The following is a 17693-nucleotide window of genomic DNA, read 5'->3' on the forward strand; positions in this document are numbered from 1 at the left end:
GTTGAGCAGAGCTCACAGAGTATATTAACTTTGATTGGATAACGGTTGGTTGTACAGGTATAAAGGAATCGAGATAGATATAGACTTCCATATATCAAAATCATCAGGATCGAAAAAAAATTTGATTGAGCCATGTCCGTCCGTCCGTTTACACGATAACTTGAGTAAATTTTGAGGTATCTTGATGAAATTTGGTATGTAGGTTCCTGAGCACTCATCTCAGATCGATATTTAAAATGAACAATATCGGACTATAACCACGCCCACTTTTTCGATATCGAAAATTTCGAAAAACCGAAAAAGTGCGATAATTCATTACCAAAGACGGATAAAGCGATGAAACTTGGTAGGTGAGTTGAACTTATGGCGCAGAATAGAAAATTAGTAAAATTTTGGACAATGGGCGTGGCACCGCCCACTGTTAAAAGAAGGTAATTTAAAAGTTTTGCAAGCTGTAATTTGGCAGTCGTTGAAGATATCGTGATGAAATTTGGCAGGAACGTTACTACTATTACTATATGTGCGCTAAATAAAAATTAGCGAAATCGGATGACGAACACGCCCACTTAAAAAAAAAATATTTTTTTAAGTAAAATTTTAACAAAAAATGAATATCTTTACAGTATATAAATTATGTCAACATTCCACTCCAATAATGATATCGTGCAACAAAATACAAAAATAAAAGAAAATTTCAAAATGGGCGTGGCTCCGCCCTTTTTCATTTAATTTGTATAGGATACTTTTAATGCCATAAGTCGAACAAAAATTTACCAATCCTTGTGAAATGTGGTAGGGGCTTAGATTCTGGGACGATAACTTATTTCTATGAAAAAGGGCGAAATCGGTTGAAGCCATGCCCAGTTTTTATACACAGTCGACCGTCTGTCCTTCCGCTCGGCCGTTAACACGATAACTTGAGCAAAAATCGATATATCTTTACTAAGCTCAGTTCACGTACTTATCTGAACCATAATTCTATACCAAATACCAAATACGAAAAAAGGGATGAAACATGGTATTTGGATTAGTTTATTGACGCAAAATATAACTTTAGAAAAAAAATTTCTAAAATGGGTGTGACACCTACCATATTAAGCAGAATGAAATGAAAAAGTTCTGCAGGGCGAAATAAAAACCCCTTGAAATCTTGGCAGGAATACTGTTCGTGGTATTATATATATGTATAAATAAATTAGCGGTACCCGACAGATGCTGTTCTGGGTCACCCTGGTCCACATTTTGGTCGATATCTGGAAAACGCCTTCACAACGCCTTAAAAGCCTCATTAATACCTTTAATTTGATACCCATATCGTACAAACATATTCTAGAGTCACCCCTGGTCCACCTTTATGGCGATATCTCGAAAACGCGTCCACCTATAGAACTAAGGCCCACTCCCTTTTAAAAAGACTCATTAACACCCTGGTCCACCTTTATGGCGATATCTCGAAAAGGCGACCACCTATACAACTACCACCACTCCATTTTAAAACCCTCATTAATACCTTTAATTTGATACCGATATCGTACAAACACATTCTAGAGTCACCCCTGGTCCACCTTTATGGCGATATCTCGAAAAGGCGTCCACCTGTAGAACTAAGTCCCACGCCCTTTTGAAATACTCATTAACACTTTTAGTTTGATACTCATATTGTACAAACTCATTCTAGAGTCACCCCTGGTCCACCTTTATGCCGATATCTCGAAAAGGCGACCACCTATACAACTACCACCACTCCCTTTTAAAACCCTCATTAATACCTTTAATTTGATACCCATATTGTACAAACACATTCTAGAGTCACCCTTGGTCCAACTTTATGGCGATATCTCGAAAAGGCGTCCACCTATAGAACTAAGGCCCACTCCCTTTTAAAATACTCATTAACACCTTTTGTTTGATACCCATATTGTACAAACTCATTCTAGAGTAACCCCTGGTCCACCTTTATGCCGATATCTCGAAAAGGCGACCACCTATACAACTACCACCACCCCCTTTTAAAACCCTCATTAATACCTTTAATTTTATACCCATATCGTACAAACACATTCTAGAGTCACCCCTGGTCCACCTTCATGGCGATATCTCGAAACGGCGTCCACCTATAGAACTAAACCCCCACGCCCTTTTGAAATACTCCTTAACACCTTTCGTTTGATACCCATATTGTACAAACGCATTCTAGAGTCAACCCATATCCACCTTTATGGCGATATCCCTAAATGGCGTCCACCTATAGAACTATGGCCCACTCCCTCATAAAATACTCTTTAACCCGTCTGTTACATTCCGGTCATTTCATGACCTTTTTTTGTTGAATTTTATCATATCTGCTAATATTAACAACATTTCACAATTTCCTTTCATGACTTTGTGTACTGACATAAATCCAATAGAAGAAGCATAAAAAAAATTATTTTGATTTAATAAACAGGTGGTAACATAAAAACTTACGTGCGCGCACCTTCATCCGGTGACCATCAGCTGTTTTACATATAAAGTGTATATTTCGCGCCTTTTTTGTGGTTAAGTTTTTGCTGCAAAATCTTGTATTTGTTAAATTCTTATAAAACTGAAATGATTCCAAGCTTCTGTAAGTATTTTTATTATAATATTTAATTATTATTGGTGTGTTTATTTATGAAAATTTGGTTTAGAGGCCAAATCGTCTGACTCAAAGCCAAATAGAGCAGATCATTGACAATGATCAGGATTTTGATGAGTGTAGTGAAGATGGGGATGAAGATTATATAGTGGAACAATTTGAATCAGAATAATTTGAATCTGACGAATATTTAGAAAAACGCTCCAAGAACTCAACCGTCAGCAGATATTGTACGCAATATGAGAGCGGACGCTGAGCAACCAAGCAATTCGGCAGGAACTGTTCCGAAAAAAAGAAAACCTAGTCAGCGAGCCACCTGTGCAGTTTGCCCTAGCTCAATTCGTCGCAAAACGTGCGAAAGCTGCACGGTTTGCTGCAAAAAACCTGTGTGTCCACAACATCGTTCAACGGTTACGGTTTCAAAAACCTATTGTTTGGACCATTCAAATTAAAAAAATTATCTAATATATTTAAATATGTATATATAACAGCTTAATAATCAATAAAAGTAATGAATTTTAAAAACTTCTATTAAAATTATAAACTTTTATACTGATATCTAAGCAAAACACAGGTAAGGTCATTTCGTGACCTGAATATCACATGTGTAAGTTTTTTTGAATGTAACAGAGGGGTTAATACCTTTCATTTGATACACATGTCATACAAACACATTCCAGGGTTACCCTCTGTTCATTTTCCTACATGGTTATTTTCCCTTATGTTGTCACCATAGCTCTCAACTGAGTATGTAATGTTCGGTTACACCCGAACTTAACCTCCCTTACATGTTATAAGAACTGCCCGAGCAATTGCCGCCAAATTTTATTGTAAGGTTTGCAACATTCGAAAATGCCTAAGAAAGGTTCGGTGTTTAAAATAAAAGAAGAAAACCTATTGTGCAGTTTATTGAGCGCGCTGAAAATTCAGTCTATATTTTTAAGTGAAGTAACAAAGCATTCATTCCAGGATAAAAGGTCCTGAACTTAAGTTTTTCTACCCATTCAAAAGTTAAGTACGTCCCTTGGGCAAACTAAATTGATGAAATAAACTGACAAAAACAGTTTTTTGGATATTAAAGTTGCACAGACTGACTGATTTTTTTTAACACAATTAAAACGTTTACCATAATCCATTGTTTTTATAAGATGTAAGTAAAGGACTTATTTGTTGTTAGTAGGTATCGAGTACGTTTTTGGTATCGATTACTTTCCTCGCTCTTTTTAAATGAGTACAGGGATCGAGTACAAGGTGGTATCAGAGCAACTTCATCAGCTGTTTGCGCTTAAGCTACCGGGCAACGCACAAAATTTGCTTGATGGTTACCATAGCAACGGATAGTTGTGTGCGTATCGGGTGATTGTCGCTTGCCCGGCCACCACACAAGCAGAAAGCATCAAGCGTCATTTGTATTGAAAACATTGTGAATGATAACTAAGTGTGATATCTTATCTGTCAAATGCCTGACAGGATGTTCAATATGGCTACTTTTTAGTGTTTTGACAGGGTGTTCAATATGGCGGCGCCTATCTTCAGCGGGTGATAGAAAGAGATTCAGAATGAGACAGCGATAGTCAATTACAAATCAGGTGATCCAATCACTTTGGAATTTTGACGTCTATGCAGAAGATATCACACTTTGTTATCATTCACAATGATTGAAAATTCGTAGCATGCGGACGTAAACATGTCATCGGATGACGATTTTTTATTGCTTGTAACTGCAGTTGTTTCGGCGGAAAAAAGAAAGAAAATAAAAAATTGTGGATGAAAAAATATCATAATATATACCGCAACGTAAAATCTTTTTCTTCCACAAAGTTGCTCATTGCACGTTCCATAGTGTACCTATACAAGTGTGTTCACTAAGCGATAAACGTCAAAACTACAAACAGCCTCGCTCACCTGATGGAAATCTCAGGTCTACAGTCGCATTTTTGGTCTCAACGACAACATTTTTGACTACCAATCGTATCGACTTTTTCAATTTTTCAATCATTCGGCGCACTCGGTAATGGTATCCATTTTGAATTCGCTGTCATTCAGAATCCAGCGAGTGCCTGTCAGAATGCTTGACAGATAAGTCAACACACTTGTACTTGTACACTATGGCACGTTCTCACAAAACTAACACATTAATGCTTGTCAACTACGTCGGCCACGATCAAATCATTGTTTACTATATAGTTTGGCAGCTTAATTCGAGGTTATGTTGCGAATAGAGTGGAAGGCAGTGGACTAGGCAGTCGAATGTCATATAATGAAGGAATGGTGTTCGGAGATTTTTCAAAGTTACAAAAAAAAATGATAAAGGCTTTAATATAAATAAAACAATTGTTTTAATAACAACAAAAACGCCATATATATTCTGCACAAATAAATTTGTAAGGATTATCTCACTTTAAAATTTGAATTAAATAATCTAAAGTTTTGTTTTGAAATTGAGTCGATAACTGTGTGTGTGAATGTGCGAATCAGCTGTTAGTTGCGCTACTTGGTAAAATTTACAATGGATCAAATAGACCAGCTGTCAAGCGAAAAATCTAAAAATTTTGATTTTCATCAACGCGAAGCCGACAACAAATACGTGTGAGCACGACATGCCCGATACGCACACAACTACCCGTTGCTATGGTAACCATCAAGCAAATTTGTGCGTTGCGCGCCAGCTTTACTTGTTGCCTTCACTATTTGCGCTACGATACATGTTGAGGGAACGCTAACCTTTGTATGACATTTTCGTAAACGACTGGTATATTGCATTTACATATTTACATATTTCAAATGTTTGCTTAACTGGCTGTTCATATTTTCTCTAAAAACTGGATTTTATAAATGAATATTAAAATTTAGTCTAATTTTCTATATATATATTATGTTCTAAGTGATGAATAATTAACGCTATTTTTCCAAGTCAAACCGAGTCAAGTCAATTCTATGTATAAACAAGTAAGGAGGGCTAAGTTCGGGTGTAACCGAACATTACATACTCAGCTGTGAGCTTTGGAGACAAAATAAGAGAAAATCACCATGTAGGAAAATGAACCTAGGGTAACCCTGGAATGTGTTTGTATGACATGTGTATCAAATGGAAGGTATTAAAGAGTATTTTAAAAGGGAGTGGGCCATAGTTCTATAGGTGGACGCCATTTCGGAATATCGTCATAAAGGTGGACCAGGGGTCACTCTAGAATGAACGAAAGGTGTTAATGAGTATTTTAAAAAGGAGTGGGCCTTAGTTCTATAGGTGGACACATTTTCGAGATATCGCCATAAAGGTGGACCAGGGGTGACTCCATAATGTGTTTGTACGATATGGGTACCAAATTAAAGGTATTAATGGGGGTTTTAAAAGGGAGTGAACCTTAGTTGTATATGTGAAAGCGTTTTCGAGATATCGACCAAAATGTGGACCAGGGTGACCCAGAACATTATCTGTCAGGTTCCGCTAATTTATTTATATATGCAATACCACGAACAGTATTCCTGCCAAGATTCCAAGGGCTTTTGATTTCGCCCTGCAGAACTTTTTCATTTTCTTCTACTTAATATGGTGGATGTCACACCCATTTTACAAAGTTTTTTCTAAAGTTATATTTTGCGTCAGAAAACCAATCCAATCACCATGTTTCATCCCTTTTTTCATATTTGGAATGTAATTATGGCATGTTTTCATTTTTCGATATCGAAAAAGTGGGCGTGGTCATAGTCGGATTTCGCCCATTTTTAATACCAAGATAAAGTGAGTTCAGATAAGTACGTTAACTAAGTTTAGTAAAGATATAACGATTTTTGGTCAAGTTATCGTGTTAACGGCCGAGCGGAAGGACAGGCGGTCGACTGTGCATTCAAAGTATTCTAGGCAAATTAAATGAAAAAGGGCGGAGCCACGCCCATTTTGTAATTTTCTTTTATTTTTGTATTTTGTTGCACGATATCATTACTGGAGTTGAATGTTGACATAATTTACTTATATACTGTAAAGATATTAAATTTTTTGTTAAAATTTGCCTTTTAAAATTACTTTTTTTTTAAGTGGGCGTGTTCGTTAACCGAGTATGCTAATTTTTATTTAGCACACATATAGGAATAGGAGTAACGTTCCTGCAAAATTTCATAAAGATATCTTCAAGGACTGCCAAATTACAGCTTGCAAAACTTTTAAATTACCTTATTTTAAAAGTGGGCGGTGCCACGTCCAAGATTTTACTAATTTTCTATTCGGCGTCATAAAGTCAACCCTCCTACCAAGTTTCATTGCTTTATCCGTCCTTGATAATGAATTATCGCAGTTTTTCGGTTTTTCGATATCGAAAAAGTGGGCGTGGTTATAGTCCGATTCCGTTCATTTTAAATAGCGACCTGAGATGAGTGCCCAGGAACGTACATACCAAACTTCATCAAGATACCTCAAAATTTACTCAAGTTATCGTGTTTACGGACGGACGGACATGGCTAAATGAATTTATTTTTTCGCCCAGATCATTTTGATATATAGAACTCCATATCTATCTCGATTAGTTTATGCCGTTACAGGGTACCATTATGCGAACAAAATTAATATACTCTGTGAGCTCTGCTCAGCTGAGTATAATAATGGATGCTTGAGATATGTTCATAATTACCGATTATTGAAGGAAAAATTTACATGGGAAATCTAGTTATTTAATTACAGATTAGGAGTTAAGAAAATAGCTGTCAATTTAGGCACCAGCTAGGACGATAAATTATAATAAATGGAGATTATTAGTGAAATGGAGTTTGTATCCCCACAGCTATTCCGTCCCAACATTTGTCTTTTAGATAAAAAACATATACACACATACATATGTATGTACCTAAGTACAAGCAATTTCGCTTGATGAAAAAACCCGATCGAATGGCTACTGCGATAATAAAATTTCAATGTCATTGCAACAATTTATCAGGGAAATAATGAACTCAAGGCGCACACGGTACACAACTTTTTCTTGTTCATTTTTAAAGAAGTATGTATGTATGGCGGCCACCGTGGTGTGATGGTAGCGTGCTCCGCCTATCACACCGTATGCCCTGGGTTCAACTCCCGGGCAAAGCAACATCAAAATTTTAGAAATAAGATTTTTCAATTAGAAGAAAATTTTTCTAAGCGGGGTCGCCCCTCGGCAGTGTCTGGCAAGCGCTCCGATTGTATTTCTGCCATGAAAAGCTCTCAGTGAAAACTCATCTGCCTTGCAGATGCCGTTCGGAGTCGGCATAAAACATGTAGGTCCCGTCCGGCCAATTTGTAGGGAAAAATCAAGAGGAGCACGACGCAAATTGGAAGAGAAGCTCGGCCTTAGATCTCTTCGGAGGTTATCGCGCCTTACATTTATTTTTTTATTTTTTATGTATATTTTCAGACAGGCAATTCAGTGATTTTCTTTCCTATCTGTCCGTTGCTATTTTTAAGTTAAATTCTTCTCTTTTTAGTTAGCTTCCATGGCACATATGTATGTATATTATAATAATTTAAAGTTAACAAAATATGTACCGTTAACACTTGGTCTTGCAACCAGAAATAGCCACACATTTAATTTTCTGCTACATCATAAGCAGCTCATTAAGAAGCACTGACTGGCTGAACCCATCTCACTCCGATGAAAGCCTTTACCTATCTAGAAAATGTCAACCACTTAAAGAGGACGTGGAGATTTTCTTGACGCAAGGCACAGTTGTATAGCGCAAAGAAAATATATTTCCCATGTCCTAGCTCCTCTTCTGGCATACTGATAATGGCTTAAGCAGATACAATACGACACATGCGTAGCGGAAAAGAGAGAATCTAAAATCTGAGTTGGGTATTATCAGTTTCCGCATCTGTCATACTTAGTTAATTTTATACTTTTGAAGCACGTCAGCCCCGTTGCTTATTTTGCTATTTATGAGACACGTTTGTAAAAAACTGTTGTACAAACTTAAGGAAAGCTTTAATCGACACCTAAATAGTGGATTTCAAGATTTTGTGCAAATGGTGTAGCATCTTGGTATTTGCAAAGTTGTACAGAATTTTTCACAAAACTTTAACAAACCATACTACCATGCATTTGCTATGTCATGGCAAATACGTAATATCAAAAACCTTAGTTTATATTTTCAACATTGAATAGCAAATCAGCAACTGACTATACAAAAAGAAAAATTTTTAAATGAAACAAGTTGTTCATAATCCGTAGATTATATTTGCTATTCGCAACGTTTCCCATAAAAATCCACAAATTATTTGCTAAATAAATATATCTACGTCAGTTGTTAAGTGTCTCCCATTACGCCACGTATGTGCTGTCAATCGAAACCACCGAACGTCATGTGAGTGTCGAATTGTATCTGCTGAGCTCTTAAGCGTGCTTTATTTTTATACTCAACGTGCTTTGCACACAGAGTATATTAAGTTTGATTGGATAACGGTTGGTTGTACAGGTATAAAGGAATCGAGATAGATATAGACTTCCATATATCAAAATCATCAGTATCGAAAAAAAATTTGATTGAGCCATGTCCGTCCGTCCGTCCGTCCGTTAGCACGATAACTTGATTAAATATTGAGATATCTTCACCAAATTTGGTACACTAGCTTATCTGGGCCAAGAATAGATTGGTATTGAAAATTAGCGAAATCGGATAATAACCACGCCCACTTTTTATATATATAACATTTTGGAAAATACAAAAAACCTGATTATTTAGTAAATAATACACCTAGAATGTTGAAATTTCACATGTCGACTGATATTGAGACTCTGGATAAAAATTTGAAAAAAAGATTTTAAATGGGCGTCGCACCGCCCACTTGTGATAAAATAAATTTTACAAATGTTATTAATCATAAATCAAAAATCGTTAAATCTATCGTAACAAAATTCGGCAGAGAGGTTGCCTTTACTGTAAGGAATGCTTTGGAGAAAACTTAACGAAAGGACCACACCCACTTTTATATAAAAGATTTTTAAAAGGGTCGTGAACGAATAAAATAAGCTATATCTTTCCAAGAAAGAGCTTTATATCAATGGGATTTCATTTCGCAAGTGGATTTCTAACAATAAATAGGAAAAACTTCAAATTCTAAAAAAGGGGCGTGGCACCGCCCCTTTTATGGCTAATCAATTTTCTATGTTTCGGGAGCCATAACTCGAAGAAAAATTAACGGATCGTAATAAAATTGGGTACACAAATTTTTCCTATAGCAGGAAATATTTCTAGAAAAAATGGGCGAGGACGGTTAAAGATCACGCCCACTTTTATATAAAAGATTTTTAAAACGGTCGAAGACGAAAATAATAAGCTATATCTTAGCGAAAAAGAGCTTTGTATTTCAATATAATTTTACTTTCTAAATTTAATTATAACATTAAATTGGAAAATACTAAAATTTTTGCAAATGGGTGTGGCACCGCTCCTTTTATGACTAAGCAATTCTCTATGTTTCGGGAGCCATAATGGAAGAAAAATTAACATATCGTAATAAAATTGTGTACACATATTTTCCTTATAGCAGAAAATATTTCTAGTAAAAATGAACGGGATAGGTTAGAGACCACGGCAACTTAGATATAAAATAAGTTTAAAAGGGTCATAGACTAGAATAATAAGCTATAACTTAACAAAAAATAGTTTTGAATCAATGATATTTCACTTATCAAGTTTTATTGCAAGAGGAAATGGGGAGACATTTTTTTTAACGGGCGGTGGCACGTGTTATGTAGAAAAGTAATTTATCGGAAATGAAATGTACAATTGAAGCTCACGCTGAGTATATAATGTTCGGTTACACACTTTCCTTACTTTAGTTTTCATATCCTTTTAGCGGTGCAACTTTAACGTCTTATCAATACACATGTATGTATATGTGATGTTAAAATACGATCACTTAGACTTGCTAGAAGCATGCGGAAGCAGCTAATTGCAAAAAGGTGTTGTTTGTGGTTAGCCCTCTTAACACATCTCACACCAAGCCCCAACATCGCGATTTACCCATTCGGGCCAAAAAAAATTTTTTTCTGAATAGTTTCTGTTTATGTCCATTCATTGTATATTTGAAAACAGAAAGTGAAATTTTTCACTTTTTCCATGATTTTTCATCAATTTTCCGTGTGTGCACCGGTGATCACGCGGCCCTAGGAAGTAAAATTACTGACTTGGGCCGCGTGATCATCGGTGCACATTTAACACTTTTTTCTTTCTTTATAGCTTTAGACGAATTAATTCAGCTGATTTCAAAAAATAAGAAAAAAATAAAAGATGTCAAGGAAAAAAACTTAGTGATAAAGAGATAAATGAAGCCTTGAATGATAATCTCTTTGATCTGCCAGATTTTTGTGACTCAGGAGACGATGATGATGTTGATAGAGACAAGTATTACAATCCCTCTAGTAGTTGTGATGAAGAGTCAGATGTAGAAGCTGTTCCGTCCACTTCAACTAGTGTGGACCAAATAGTATGTATCACAGTACCACCTCCGTCTGCGTGTGACGATGCTAAAGAAATGCTACACAATCTGATAACAGATAGACAATCCTCACGTTCTGATAAACCGTCAACATATCGTTCACCCAGCATCCCTTCACCAGATTTCAGCTTAAGACCATCAACATCTCGTTCATTCAACGTCCTTCTACCAGATTTTAGTTCAACGCCATCAACATCTCGTGTCTAATCATCTAATCACTGCAACAACTGTTGTGAATGCTCTGCACCTGTACAACAAAATCAACAATTAAAAATGCCCATCAAAAAATTCAAAGAAGAACTAGTGAGAAAACTGGTTCTAGGGCAATCTGAGAAAGAAGAGGGACCAGCATAGCAAGACACCGCAGATACCCCCGTTACAATGAAGCATATTTTTAAGGAAGCTGAAGGACCCAAGAAGAAAACTAGAAAAAGGTGTTCGGTGTGCTACAAAAAGATGGCTGAAGAACGGCGAACTTATGCTCGAAAAACTACAAAAATGATTAATACTTTCTGAATCAAGTGCAATATACCCATTTGTATCAAGTGCTTTGAACAACACTCTGCTTAGGTCATGTATAGATTACATTTTGAAATTTTGAGACTGAATTTACTTTTTTTTGCCTAATACATAGATTTGAAAAAAAAAAATGGATTTGAATGTTATCATTGTTTTTGTATGGTTAAAAATTGTTTATTTCAATATAAAAAGGAACAAATACTATTACAAAAAACCATCCACCTGTTCTCATTGAACCAAATAGCCCTATATTTTCTCCGCCCCTGACGCATTATAGGTATGCAAACTGCTCGGGCTAAGCACAATTTCACGTTCTCCTGGGGCCTCAGATTCATTTCATGTATATAAACCCAATGTAAATCGTGTGCACTATGCTATAGTCACGTTTAAAGACATTAAGGTTGCGTGTGGATATGTGAACACGCGGCCCAAACGAGTACTCAGGTCGTGTGCACCGGTGTCGCACATGGCGCTAAATGTGTTACAAGTTAGTAATAACAGTTTCAATTTCAATCCAGAAATTGAACTAGGTGCACACAATTTATTTGATTTGCTTTAACTTGGGAATTCCATAAAATTATCTTTGAGCGAAATAAAAATTTACAAAACTTATTTCAATGAAAACCACCTCAATCATTTTCGTAATTCCTATCACACTTTAATTGAGTAAACCTCCATAAATAGATTCCCCTCTTCATTTTGCTTCTTCGCCTAATTTTGTTTAGAAAATGCATTTATCCCATAGGTATACATGTTTTAGTGCGTACAGATGTTTCACTGAAACCTAAACACAGCGAAGCTATTAAAAACACATAGGCTTAAGAATAATGTGGCGAAAACAATTTAAAAAATGCTCGCGAGATATAACAACGATGAGGTCAGATTCTTGTGGTTTTATTTGTGTGGCTTGTGCAGTGAACTCAGAGTCGTTTTTGTCTGGTATTCTCGTAGCATACACATACTAATTTACCTAACATAAACTGGCAGCGCTGTGTATATCTCTTTTTTTTTTTGTTTTCAATTATTTGTAAACGATTTTTATGCTTCCTTGAAAACCTTTGTAAATAAAGTGCGACTAATAGGTAATCCATCAAGAATATTACACAATATATTCATTCCAAGGCATTGTTGAGTGTGAACTAAGGAATCGAGTCCCGAGAATCCCGAATCCCTGGATTCCCGTTCAATTTGTCCATCCCAGAGTTTTAATAAATATAGTCCCGGGATTTTCTTGGCAACTCATATTGCAAATTTAAAAAACTTTAACAGATGAATGATGTCCCTGCTTTTTATTTTTGCAAGACCTAGTTTTAAATCAAAGGAAACCCTCTTTTTCGGATAAAGTACATACAGCCTTCTTTAGACGTTTCAAAACCCAATGAACTGAGGTCAAAGAACTACAGTAAGAACTGATGTATAACATGCTTTTACTAGATGGGGTCTGAAAGATTTTTATCACATCTGTGTTACATGCGTAGCAAGTTAAAATCTTGTCTTTCAGATGAAAATTCATTTGCTTCAATATGATAAGTGTATTTTTGAAAATAAAAAAGTGTTTTTAATTGCCTTAACTTTCATATATAATCATTTTTGTTTAGTTTTAAAACATTGGACTAAATAAATATGTTTGGTTAACTACTCGTATGCATTTACGGTAGATCATTGTTTTTGATCAATATATAAAAATAACAGTCTCTGGATAATCCCAGAATATACAGGGATTGTCGTTCTAAAATCGCGAAATCTCGGGATTGCGAAAGATCTTCGGGACTCGGATGCCTTAGTGTGAACGAAGATCGTCAACAGCAAGAGTATAAGGGCCATGTCTGATAAAACTCTGGCGCGTCACTTGCTATTTATAACTTTGGATAAACCAAAAGGGGTGCATATGTCAAAATCAACGTAGATTACGCACATTATATCTCAGCTGTCAATGATGAAATGCCACTCAAGATGCCACCAAAGTTTTATCAGCCATGGCCTTAAGATCTTATAATTCCACCAAATTGTATGTAAGCATTAAGGTAGGTTTTTGCTGCGTTATTGAAGAAAATAGCTATTCCAATATCATAATTGGTTTTCATTTTGTTCGGGTGATTAAACACAATTGTCTCAATTTGTGACGTAAGAAAAATCCCACACTAAAGAGCTTACGTTATAATAAAGTTAGTTTTCAAATTGAGGTTGAGCAAACATGTATTGGCTCACAGAGCTTTTTTCTATCAGTCGATTTATCAGACAATTATTCATGTTAATCCACCAGAAAATCGACTGGTAATAAATTACCCTACAAGAATACTGACTATCATATGACTATCATCTGATTGTCAGCAATGTCAACCTAACGATCAGCGCCTCATACAAACTTTATATCACAAACTTAAGGGGACTTGCGCAAATGTGATGTAAACAACTGTGTACGTGTTAGTTTTGGTCTCCTTCTTATACACCAACATCGCCTACTGATTAAGTATATAGCCGTACTGCTCACTCTCATTCCTTTTCCTGGATAAGTGCTGACACTCAAACTATCAAAAAGTGTCATAAATGATAGTTTACTGTAGATATCAGATTTGACTCATAAATGACAATTGTTATATTCCGCCAAAAATGAAACAATGCTTTTTGCTTTTTATTTACTTTATTTCATTACGTTTTTAATTTTGTAGGTGATAAAAGCATACGCGTTTCCTATTTGTTTAAAATAAATAGTTTTATAAGAATTCGAGTTCAGAATGTTCAATTTAAATTCAGAAAATAACAAAACAACAGAATAGCGGTTTTCTCATGCGGAAACACATTTAAAAATGAATCACCACTAACCACTATTATTTTTCGCGTATCAATTTTTTGAGTGCGCCCCATACATTCCGACAGCTTTTGGTATTTTTTAATATTATTTTCGATTTTTTTTCTTTTAGCATGGAGCTTTGAAATGCTCTCTTTTTCATTTTTTTAAAAAATAATAAAACAACCGTGATAATCATTTGATTGTCATATGACAGTCAGTAGTGACAACATGATTAAATCGGATAAACTGTTCTCGCATACATAAAACTCCGTTGAGAATTATGTATCTGTCTCACATGCATAATGGTATCTGCTCAATGTTCTTTTGTTATGTACCAGGTGTCCAAAGCTTTCCCAGTTTGAGTGCTTTTTCATGATTATAGGCTGTCGTTGGGAACATGCGGACATGCGAGAGCGATCAAAGGAACATATGTAAATTTGAGTATCAATGTTTACGTCATCGCAGGATCAGCATTGTCAATTACAAGTGTGAGTGTATTAGTAAAACTATCAGCGTTTCTTGTAGGGTAGTACATGAAATTCTATCGTGTGCACGCCCTGCTGATTGCTGCTCTTTAGTTATCGATAAATAAACTGTCATCACTATTAGTCTTAGATTGCGAGTTGTGTATTTCAGTGTGTCGTACTCTTAAAATTTCAGGAAATCAGGGTGTCATTTAGTTTTAGTGTGAATTTATAAGTGATCTTAATGTGAAACAACTTACATGACGATGTCCTTATAGGTACGTACATATGTATGTATAAAACAAGTGGTAGCCAGCCTAATTTATCTACATATCTGAAATCGTTATACAAGCACTGAATTTGTACGACTGTTCTTATAATTGCCTCATGATACCAGCTGTCCCCAAAGTTGTGTTCTTTGTATGCAAACAACACCTCTTGACTACCCCGAATAATGCCAGGCACTGAAACGAACATGGCGTTTTTCCTTTTATGGCCTATTTAGATATAACGAAGGGCGGATTTATAGTCTTCTTTGCTTCAAAGTGGCAAGGCGTTTCTTATAGCGAAACAACGCGGCAAAATCATTTACATATGTGTTCCAGGCCTAAAGACAGACTTACAATAACCTTTGGGACCCGTTGCTTCGCTTTGAAATCGCTATAAGATTACAAATGAAAGCCTTGTCGCTTTCTACGATTTGAAGCGACCAAAGCGCTTCTACGAAGCGTTTATGTAAATATGTGCCCTTATTACGTGTTACGATCCGTGATCGAAACTAATTTTTTAAATCACAATAGCTCTGAAATGGTGGATCGGATTAATGGCATATGCGAACTAGTGACAAACCGACATCGTAAGATCCATAACTTATTACAATTTTGAGAAACTGTTTGACTGTTTCATGGTTATCGCTTGATTGAAAGTGAATTTCAGTCACTGACCGTAACACGTAATAAGGGCCCTGCCTTAAATCGCCTTGAATGTTTTCAGCGACATATCCCTACAAAAATACTATCATTCGAAATGACATCTGATAGTCAGTACTGTGAACTTAATGACCGCCCATTCAAACGTAATACCTATTAATGCCGTATCAAACATCAGTTAAGGATTCCACCCCAATAAACATTTTTGTCAATTCTCAGTTTGAGATACATTTGAGAATCAGTACATTTCTCACATTTCAAGCGTTAGTTTTCAAATGCATTTCAAATAACCGTTGACAGCATTCTCAAGCTAAAAGGCACATTTTTAATATGGAATTTTTCTTTATTTTCAAATTGAGAATTTTTGGATTCTAAACTTTTTCTCAAACGAGAATAGAGCGGAACGAAATGGAATCCACTGTTGTGCCACTTTCGGTAAGCAAATTTATTATTTGCCTCACTACACTTTTAACTCGTTTAGATTTATGCATAATGTAGTAAAATATCACTTAGTATTATTAAAATGTATAAATACTTCGTTATATTTTCACTTTATCTCCAACTTCACTCAATAACATCGCTTGTTTACATTTCCAGCTAAAGTATGCAAATTAAAGAACGACGAATTATCAACGGCTCTATCGATAGCATTGATGTAAAATAAGCATGTTCTACTTGTTTCATTTTATTTTTGGGTTTCATGAACACTTATTATGTTATTTAAAATTTAGACACATTGGCGCAAAAAGTATTCACATTATTATTAACGAAAATATCCCATGATATCGATGGTTTTCAACCAGAATGGAACGAAATGCAAGTATGTCTCATACCATTCACAAGTTGAAGAACAACGTTTGAGAAAAAGTTGAGAGAATATTTAGTTTCAAATGATTAATAATGTTGAATATACAACCGAGAATTAATGTTTTCTCAAACATTTGAGAGAAAAAAATTTTCAAGTATGTCTCAAATTATTCTCAAGTTGAAGATCGACGTTTGAGAAAAAGTCGAGAAAATATTTTTTTCAAATGATAAATAATGTTGAATATCAAACTGAGAATCAATGTTTTTCTCACATTTGAGATTTTTGTTTTCAGTGTTTGTTGGGACTGTATTAACCTCATGTGTATATATTTACATATTCTATAATAACTACCTATATCAAAATTTGAAATTCTTAACAATTTTTTCCCAACTGGATTAAAAATATATATTTACATGTCGATGTAGGCATTGTTATGATGGGGACATATTAACCTTATCTTAATTAAATAACAATTCGATCTTAATTATGTTCTCTACAACGAGTATGGTAAAAGTTTACGAAAAGGGAATTTCTATGAACTGAGCAACCACCAATTTCAACACATTATACGCTTCAAACGAACATGCCCAGCTTTTAACCATAATACCTTTTTGTGTCGTAAGCATGAGTCACGTGTCTCACTAATTTGAATAACCGCCAGTACCTGCTTGCCTGTAAATTAAGTCATGCATGACAATTGTTTCAAACGCGCATGAAAAATAAAACAGGTACGAAATAAACTTGTAACATGCAACTTTTTTAAATGCATAAACAGATAAGCCATGAATTAGAACAAAAAATAAGTGGAAACATCATATGTGTACGTTGTAAATATCTCCCGCCACTGGCGGGTGATACATATTAAGTAGTTTTAAACATTTCTATAGCAACCATCATCAACGTCTCTCAGAAGGTTTGACAGTTCTGAGGTCACTGCAGTGCATTGTGTCAACATCGCTCAGTAGCATTTTTTATTTCTCTTGTGAGTTGTGAAAAATTCATAGTGATCCCTTCTGCTCACTTAATGGGGGACGAATATTAAAAACGCCAATGAGCCGTGAAAATGCCACTGTATTGCCCTTGGATGAAATGAATTAAAAA

The 17693-nt window shown here is 35.5% G+C and overlaps 1 protein-coding gene across 44 annotated transcripts in view; it reads left to right on the forward strand.

Moving 5' to 3' along the window:
* Dscam1 (Down syndrome cell adhesion molecule 1) overlaps positions 1 to 17693 on the forward strand; it is a 274746-nt gene that overhangs the window by 48291 nt on the left and 208762 nt on the right. Inside the window, exon 1 of one of the 44 annotated variants that reach the window (XM_067771940.1) lies at positions 15022 to 15133. The exons of the other annotated variants lie outside the window; for them this stretch is intronic. The gene's annotated coding sequence lies outside the window, so the exon portion shown is untranslated. Of the gene's footprint in view, positions 1 to 15021; positions 15134 to 17693 lie in introns of those variants that run through there. 44 annotated transcript variants of the gene reach the window in all.

This window comes from Eurosta solidaginis, chromosome 3 (genome assembly GCF_040869045.1).
Source record: "Eurosta solidaginis isolate ZX-2024a chromosome 3, ASM4086904v1, whole genome shotgun sequence".
Taxonomy (NCBI): Eukaryota; Metazoa; Arthropoda; class Insecta; order Diptera; family Tephritidae; genus Eurosta; species Eurosta solidaginis.